The sequence below is a fragment of the Molothrus aeneus genome, chromosome 3 (assembly GCF_037042795.1).
Source record: "Molothrus aeneus isolate 106 chromosome 3, BPBGC_Maene_1.0, whole genome shotgun sequence".
NCBI classification, from domain to species: domain Eukaryota; kingdom Metazoa; phylum Chordata; class Aves; order Passeriformes; family Icteridae; genus Molothrus; species Molothrus aeneus.
Window position 1 is genome coordinate 49,700,519 of NC_089648.1, and position 9,721 is coordinate 49,710,239.

The window sequence follows — 9,721 nt, forward strand, 5'->3', positions numbered from 1 at the left end:
GTCCAGGCTTTCCTTACATACCTCCAGGGACAGTGATGCCACCACCTCCACGGGCAGCCCATTCCAATGTCTAATCACTCCTGTAAAGAAATTCCTCCTAATGTCTGTCCTGAACATTCGCTGGTGCAGCTTGAAACAATGTTCTCTTGTCCTATGGCTGGTTGCCTGGGAGAAGAGATGACCCACACCTGCCTACACCCTTCCTTCAGGGAGTTGAAGAGAGTGATAAGGTCTCCCCAGAGCCTTCTCCAGGCTGAATACCCCCAGCTCCCTCAGCTGCTCCTCATGCCCATCTCTGGACTTGCTCCAGCACCTCAGTGTCTGTCCTGAATTGAAGGACCTAGAACCTGGACACAGGACTCAAAGTATAGCATCATCACCAGTGCTGAGCACAGAATAATCGCTTCTGTGGGGCTTGGGGCACTTGGCATCATCCCCAGTGCAGGTTCTGCTGGTAACTGGCAGCCTATTATGCCATATAGGCCTAGCTATTAGTGGCTGACCTCCTCTATGCTTCCTCTTTCAACCATTACTACAGTATTCGTCAACACCACATAGCACACAATAAGTGGCCTGGATAATAACCCCATACATCAGCCTTGCAAGGAAGAATAGGCAAGGGCTCACCTATCTCCACATCAAGAGCTCTTGCTCTGTGTGTCTCTCTTGGTTTTCTGAGCTACTGTGTATTTCCATGGGTAGAATCATAGAATGGTTTGGGTTGGAAGGAACTTTAAAGATCATGTAGTTCTACCCTTCCTGCTATGAACAGAGACATTCTCCACTAAACCAGGTTGCTCAAAGCCCTATCCAACATGGCCGTGACCATTTCCATGGATGGGGCATCCGCAGCTTTTTTGAGTGATCTTTTTCAGTGCCTCACCGCCCCCACAGTCAAGAATTTCTTCCTTATATCTCATCTAAACCTACTCTCTTTCAGCTTGAAGCCATTCCCCCTTGTCCTGTCACTATATGCCCTTGTAAATAGTCACTCTCCATCTTTCTTGTAGGCTCCCTTCAGATACTAGAAAGATGAAATTAAGTGCCCCTGGTAGATCAATGCTTTTCCTGCAGTACACTAACAAAATTGCCTCCAAGCTACTTTGGCTTCTGGAGGGCGTGTAACAAATGCCATGGTCTCCTGCCTGACCTTTTGACCGGTCTGGTTTAAATCCTGCTGAGCTGGCAATCCACTACTTCATATATTTCTGTCATTCTTAATTTATGTTTCTTTTCTTTTTCCACTTCACCTTCCTTCACAACTCGTCCAATGTTTCTCTTTCCAGATTGCTGTTGCTGACTGCTCTATTTCCCTTAAGCACTTCATCCTTTCTGCCTCTTGAGATAGTTACACTTTGAACTTAAAGTAGACATTCATTTTTCTTGCTATTTGAAATACACAGTTAACTAAAGTTTTCTGCTAACTAAAGTTTCTGAAAATCACAGATACGTTAGCTTATAGTTAAAATAATAGACAAAAGGTTCTTCCCAGAAATCTACCATTATCAAACTTTTGGAGTTTGTCAACTCCAATGACACTAATGTTGAAACCAAACACATTGATCATGTTCTCAGTTAAAATTCCTCAAAATAGCCTATATTAAAGCAACAACTTTTTTTGGTTTTAATATTATATCTAATTATTATGATTTTATAGACTTAAGGCCAATGTAGCATGATCAGTCACTTACTTGGAGCTATCGTCACATCAGTATCTCTGCAAGTAAGATGATTGTGATCCCCCTCCATGGCTCAATTGCATATTGTGATTCTATTAGTTACACAGAGGCACGAGTAGAAGAGGTTTTAAAATCACTTAGCAGTAAGTGTTTGGGTTCCAAGTGCCTTTGCTTCTTACAGTGATAGTGTGCTAGTTCAGGCATTGGAGTTTGAAACATTAATATATGCATATATCTTTACTTATAACTTAATGTAAGGACCCCAAAATACTTTTACTGTCAAAATTATTTTGAGGTTTATTTGTAAGAGTAATCTAGACACCTTATTATTTTTAGCGAGTAATCTGGACATTTTATTAATTTAATTGAGTTGCTATTTTATTATTTGCATCTTTGCAGCAAGAACTCTCTTTATACATTAATGGGGATCACTTGGCTGCAGCAGTTTGTACAAGACACAAACACTAATACAAGGAGGAAGTTCCCCAGCAGGGACTAATCCCACATATCCAAGTGTCAAACAGTTCTGAAGTGTGTTCAATAACCGTACATTTCACTAAATCCATTCTATGTCATGTGAAAATGTCACGTCATTGCTTACTGGAGAGATTAATGCTTTTCCCTGTGGTACAGCATCTCTCTGAAGCTGTTTAGGTAGATAGTTTGGGAACCAGGTTGTTGGGTCTCATTTCCAACTCCTGTACCATAAATCAACTTACTCGCTTTGTGCCAGTTCAAAGACTGAGCAGAAATAATAAAAATTACATTATATGTAGCAAATTAATTTCTACTTCCAAAGATCTACATGAGGATAAAGCATTTTTGCCTCAGAGAGTCCCACTACAAGGTTTCTGTGTTTGACTATGGGATCGTCCTTCCTTCTCCTGATCAGCCCTGAAAATCTCCAGCCCGAGGAGGGATTTTCTGTTCAGAACTTTACTGGTGCTCCTCATGCCAGACTTAGCATCTATTGAGATAAATAGTTAAATCTTTTCAGTGGCTTCTCAATGGTAATTCATTTTGTTTGTCTGGAGAATATTCTTTTTGCTACAGGATGAACTGAGGAAAATAGTATTCATGCATATTAGTAAGAAGTGAGTAACTTCTCTGTACTGGCACTTGCCAGTGCAACTGACCCAAACAATTTAGATGTTAAGGTCTTTTGATTTGGAAAGATTTGTATCATAGCATTCTCCAGAGCTTATATTAGATACACAAAGAAGGTTTATGGTGAAATACCCACCAAAATGTATCATTAGTGATACACTTTTGATACAGTAGATTAAACCTTCAGTACATGAAACACTTGATTTGACTATCTTGATTTCTGTTTTAAACAGAACAAGAAAAGAACCTTTTTGTCCTGGATTTTTATTTATTGCACCTATTCTTCTCTTTTTAATGTACTTTCTTAGAATTCAGAGTTCTGAATAGCTAAGAGTTTAACTATTCTCCATGTGGTCCCTAATTTTACTGTATTTTATTTTCTGTGAAGAAGCTGTTAGATTACATATATTGATATCAAAGGATTCATCCTTTAAGAGATCAGAATTAGAGAAAATCATCATTGTCACTGAAAGGCCAAGTCCAGTGACCCAAGGGGATTGAAGTGCATTGTTGGTTTGCTGCCCATAACTCTTAGAGTCAGACGTAAATGATACATCAATAATACATTATTCTTAGAAAAGACATACTTTTAAAATTTGATATGTGACCAGAACTATGTATGTTCATTAGTAGTAAAAACTAAAAGGAAATTTATTTTGTTTAAGGGCAATACCACTTAAAACTGGTTTCAGTGTCTTTTATCAGCTGTGAACTTACTATTGGTTTCTGCAAACTAGCTGTAACACATGTTGAGACTAATTTCTAAAAATAAATACAACTCATAAACAGATGCAGGGCCTGGTGCTCATCAGGTGATAGGGGTGTGCCATGTCTACAGTCTACCTGCTTTTGATGTTGTCATTACAGTTAGTGGGTCTCACGTACCACCTGATTTGCACTGAAGTAAGATATATGCTCAGATTATTTTTTTTTAATTAAAATGCCTTCAAATAACTTTCAGCCTTATAAAGTATGTATTCAGGTCCAGTTTCCATTTTGCATCTGGTTCTCCAAGTTTAGAAAAATGGCCCTGAGGTTATTTGTCATTGCCTTTCTAAATTCTTCCACATACATAATGCTGTGGAGCAGGTTTTACAATCTCTGTCAATATACTCCCTTTACTTGCATCTCATCAGGAGTTCTGGGAACTTGTTCTATCCTGATTCTTTAGTGTAAAGACAAGTAGATTAGGTCTCAAAATGAATGGGAGATGTTTAAAAAATATTTACTGCAGACTTTAGAACTGTTTTGTTGTTACTGCCTGATTTTTTTCAAAAAAGAAGATACCTTTGGAAAAAAGGTACTTTATTCTACACAGAAAAAGATTTTGAGGACAGTGTTAACAATTACAAATAAAAGAAGTTCCTTTTCTGCCTTTCTAAAAGCATATGTATTTCCTTTTTATAGAAGCAACATTTTAGTAGGAATATAGCCATTTTCAGACATTGTACCCATACTTTAGTAAATTTCTGCATGTATGTTCTGTTACACTTTACAACCTCTTTCCAACCCTACATTTTTGCAATTTTGAAAAACATTGGTTTCATCATGTGCTGTTTTCACTTTCTATGAAATGGCATCGATATTTCAAAGAACCTACTAGTTCTAGCAGTCCTGTTGGGATTGTTTCTCCATCAAAAGGGCATCCTACATTTAAGGCTATGAGATTTTCCATGGTGAATGTAAAAATCCTTTCCACAGAGAGCCAGGTAGCAGACAGTAACAACAATAGGGCTTTTGTTCTTTTCCTTCTATACAAGGAGAGCACCTTTGCAAGGAGCATTCATCACATGAACGCTGGATCTAAAGCAATGTGGTTACTCACCAAAGTGAGTGTGCAGGCACATCCTAGAAGGGAAAGTAATAACTTCTTTCTCAGCAGCCTCCCTAGAGTGTTGTGTCAGTGCTGGAATATGCATGGGATCCTGGCTGAAGACATCTACTATCTAAACCTCCTTAGTACAGAATGAATAGTGTCCTTTCCATATCATTCACTATTGCACCAGTTTTCCCCAGTCTCTCCTTTAAACATTTAATTTGTATGTGTCTATCAGGGTCCTTGTAAAAGTTGCCCATATTTAAAAAACTGAATTCTTTTCTCTTTCACCCAAATACTTCACGTGATTGAAAAGAGACAGCAGTAAAAAGAAAGCCTTTAAAGGAAAGGGTTTCAGTTAAAGCAGTCAAATGAAAGATACTGGAAAAGAGCAACTTTTACTCCTTATGATTTTGGCAGATTTCTACAGGAGATTTCATCTCTGCATGTCAAAAGGTGGTGAGCCCCCTACCCTTACCCCGCCAGACCTACATGTGTTTGGTAGTTTTCAGAGAGGCATTCCTTTACAGAATATATTTGAAGGCAGAGTGATTATTTTTGTATTTACCTGCCTGAGCAGCTGATTGAATACCACCTCTCTTTGGATTTTAAAACTATCCTTGTTTCTTTCAGAAGAAAATAATGTCTCTTGCTTGCATGATACTATCAAATAAGTCTCTTACTGAAATTAAAATTCCTTTTAGATCCTTACAGTATTTAACTGTAAATTCATCTGGTCTTGCTGCCATATTTATTTACAGTTTATTCATAAAAATGTCTACATCCTCTTTTATAAATATATTCTCTATAATTTTCTGGAGTCAAGAGGGACGAGATTAACTTTTCTTTGTACTTTTTGACACTAACAGACATTTTTATTTATATAATTATTTATATATTGATAGCAACTGCCTTGAAGGCATATATATATATATATATATATATATATATATATATATATATATATACAAGGCTATATTCAAATTACTTTTTAAAAATTATTTGGAATACCTCTGTAGTCCTTCAGTGGTTTTGGTTTTTTTTTGAAGCTCTAGAATTTTCATTACTGAAGTCCCAACTAGTCTGAAAACAGTCTTAACCTCCATTACCTTTATTTATTCAGCTTGTGTCACCCTGGATTCTTGAGCTGTTCTCATTGTTCTCCTACCTTTCACTCTTTCCTCTTGCTCCCTAATTGTGGAGCAGTGTAACTTGATGATGAAACAGGATGTTATCCTTTCCTGATGGGATTATTCCTCATTATTCCTTCCTGATTATTCCTCATTATTCCACTGAATAATGATCTCCATCTGGGAGGGTTGTTAATAGCTACTTCAGGAAACTTCTGGCACATTACTGAATTTGTCAGAAATTGGTTATGAGGTGAGAAGAAGTGCTGAAAGCAGAATTTCACATCTCTCCCATATTACACACATACTCAACCCTCTCTTCTTTTTATATTCCCTGCTTTTAGCTGTATATATAAATGCATCTGTCCTTTTTCTTACAGTTTCATTACTTCGCTTACAGTTTAGTTTCCATCTTACTATTTTTTACCTAAATAGTTTTCAGTTATAATCAGTTATGCAAGATTTTTAATTTCCCCCTTTAACCTTTCCTTCTGCATATTTTTCCCTCACAGACAGCAATACAATCCTGCACAATATTGATTGTCATAGGGTTGGTATTCCAGCTTGCCTGTTCCTTGTGCTTTGGTACCTTCTCTATTCTGGATTCATGGGTTTGCTATTTCACAGAGCAATTCTCCCTGTTGGTCAGAATTTGACTCAGCCTGTTCTTTTAGCTGCTTTCCATTAATATCAGTTCCCCAAGGATTTTAATTCATTCTCTTTTTTTTTTTGTCCACAGTGATGTTCTTTGTATGTTAAGATAAATAAAATATAAAATCCCCTCTGTGTCTTATATTTTTTAAGATAGCTATAATCTAGTTTATTTCTTAAATTCCTCTAGAGCAAAACCACCCCCATGTACTTTCAAATATGCTTCATTTTTTAAAAACAACACTGTTGTGACATTTCTCTGATGTTTCAGTCAGGTATAGGAGGGATATTAAGATGCTGTGAGCTCCATCTGTGGTGGTTCTAGGAAGGAGTCTGATAATTAAAGGTCTTCCTCTCTATATATAGCTTTGCTTTAATATGTTTTACAGACTCTCATATCTTCACACTTTCTAATTTTTATGTGATTTTTTTCCTCTCCCTTGTCTTATGTTTTTTCTCTTTTTTCCCTTCTGAACATCTTGACTTATTTTGAAGATCTATTTCCAACTGCATCTCTTTATCCACATTTATTGTGAGGGATTAGCAAGGGAAGCTGGGATCCATGCGTGATCACAAGACAGGCAGTGGCCACCTTTGCTGGCAAAAGCCTCACGCTGCCGCCCCAGCCTGGGCAGTGGGCAGGACTGTGTGCTCTGCACCAGCAGCCCCCAGCCAGGGACACACAGGGCAGCAATGCAGGGGGACTACAGCTCTGGCCAGGCCCTGCAGCAGAGCCTGGGATGAAGGCAGCTCCCTTGGGACAAGGTTGGCCCTTCCAGCAGCTGACCCAGACCCCCACAGCCAAATCCCCATCTCCTTTGATCGTTGACCTCACCTACACATCCCCAGCTCATGTGTATTCTTATAAAATCTAGGATAATTCCATCCCATTGAGGAGCATAATTTGTACTTACTTCAGTATACTTGATTTCAAAATACAGTAGCATTTTCATTGTACTACCATTTCTATTTACAGAAACCATTTACAGACCCCATTTTTTGAATTTGACAGTAAGATACGTAAAATAAACACAGAACTGAAACTTCTGTTTACATTGAGACTCTCAAGATGTCAGAGAAGAAGGATGTAGTGTTCCTGTCAGTGTATAAATAATTCCTGAAGAAAAGCTATTACCATTGAAACTTGACTCAGTTAGCAAATGCTAATGACAGTCCTGTAATGTAAAATCAATAAAAGTTATTTGAATTAAACCCATGATTTGAGCAGAGTGGAAATACACTTAATTAACACGCATTCAAGTGTTCTAAATAAATGCAATCTCTTTACTTTTGAAACATCATGTTCTGTTCCAGTCATTTTAGCAGGGCTATATTTGGTACAATTTGGCCTAAGCCTACATAGAGCTACAACTTTCTAAGTGGAATCATTGCCAAGTACTTTATTTTTCCCTGTTCCTTTAGGAAAAAAAAAAAGTTCAGATTTTACAGTTCTTTAAATTAATCATAAAATGGATGTGTTACAGACTGGCAGGATGGAATGGATGTATGTGCATAAATACAGAGAGATTATTGCATCTTTTGCTATCCACACATTTTTTCATTGAACTGTCAACTTGTGTGTGCTTTCCACCAAAGTAATTTTCCAGAATTTGTGTCTTTGACAGAGGAGAGAGAATACTCTTGAGTGCATGAAGCACATATCTCTCTTATGCTGGAATATGAAATAAAAGGTGAAGAAAAGCAGCACTTTGCATCATTACTCTTCCCATGTGCCTTTTCTTTTAGGCTAAGTGCAGTTTTGATACTCTTACAGAAAATAATTAAATCAGGAAGCTATTAGAATGTACAGTCACCTCTCTGACTGAAGGGCTGTGTCCTGAATTCTTATCTCTTCTGTACTCCCCAGTAGATCAAAAACCAGTTGTGATAAAAGGCAATGCTGATTCTTTGCAAGAACTTAAGCACTGTTGCTACCTGGCTAAGGTAACAGTCTAGATCTCTTAGTCTGAACAGGAACCAAAAGGTTGCAGACTATCTCAGCCTCCTTGTCCTCTCCTGACCCATGGACTGATGTACTAGGAGGTTTCTTAATGGGAAATGTCTGGGTAGTGCTTCTTTTTATAGGTGTCTTCCACATGGCTGAGAGACAGTGAGGGCAAGCCTCAGGCACAATCCCTGCAGTTCATTTGTAGAGGATGTTGTAGAGATAGCAGGAATAGCACTGGAGAGCAAAGTAGGGCTTGCCAGGAGCACACAGTGGGCTCATGCTTGCTTCCCCACATCTCCATCTACAGCTCATCTACAGAGTGAGAACAGAAATTTCTTGTTCCACTCCCCAGTCCATTTCAATAAGAGTTGTTGCAGCCCTGGTAAAAAGACTGGGACTAGGGTGGCCAAGAGTGCACCAAATGTGTTTTGTAATGATGGACTTGATGAACTTACAGGTCTTTTTCAACCTAAATGCTTCTATGATGCTATAACTCAAAACCTTTCTCTTGTTTATATTTGATCATAGTACTCTAGCCCCTCAATTGACTGAAGACTTAGGAAAAACAGCTGAGAAAAGGAAACCCAAAAACAGTTTATTGAGATTTTTGGTCAGATTATTTATTTGTGTAGTTTGATCTCTTTAACTTGAAAGAAAGAGAACACTTTTAATGCAGAGCTACAATACTTTACATGGAACCCCCTCCCACAAACTCAGAACATACAACCTTTTTATCAATAAATATTGTCTGAGGTTGTCAATGTACTGGAAAAAACACACATATATTATTAGCTATCCAAATACACTAAATTGAGATGATGCGCTCAAAGTGGCAAACCATTGCTTTTTTGAATGAGGCATAGTGGAAAAGGATGCAGGAAACTGTAAGAACAATAGGTCTGGTCCCCTTTTCCTCTTCTCTTTATATAGAGATTATGAAGGAAGTGAAATGGTTCTGTTTCATCACATCTGACCTGTGAGAAAAATAGCCCCTGCAGTCAGTTTTAACTTGGGAACATACACAAGCTCTATTTCCCAGTAATGGAATAAAGGATATGTATTCCTCAGAAAGTGAGTAAACAAAACAACGCCTTCATTTCTTCTGGTGTGAGATACTACTCTCAAGCCTTCTGCTTGCCTCTGTGATGGAAACATTTTGATCTGTAGTAACTAGTTAACCAACATACCAAGTCTTTATTGATGACTATTTGATATACACACGTGGTTAATACAGAGCCTTTTGTATTTTTTAACACTCTTAATTAATTATTAGTTAACACTGACTTACTTTGCTTGCTCTGTGATATAATTGATTGTTTGAGGGAAAAAAAACCTACCCCTCCAATTTCTGTTTCCTGTTAGCACTGTAATTACAGTTAATTCTGGATTT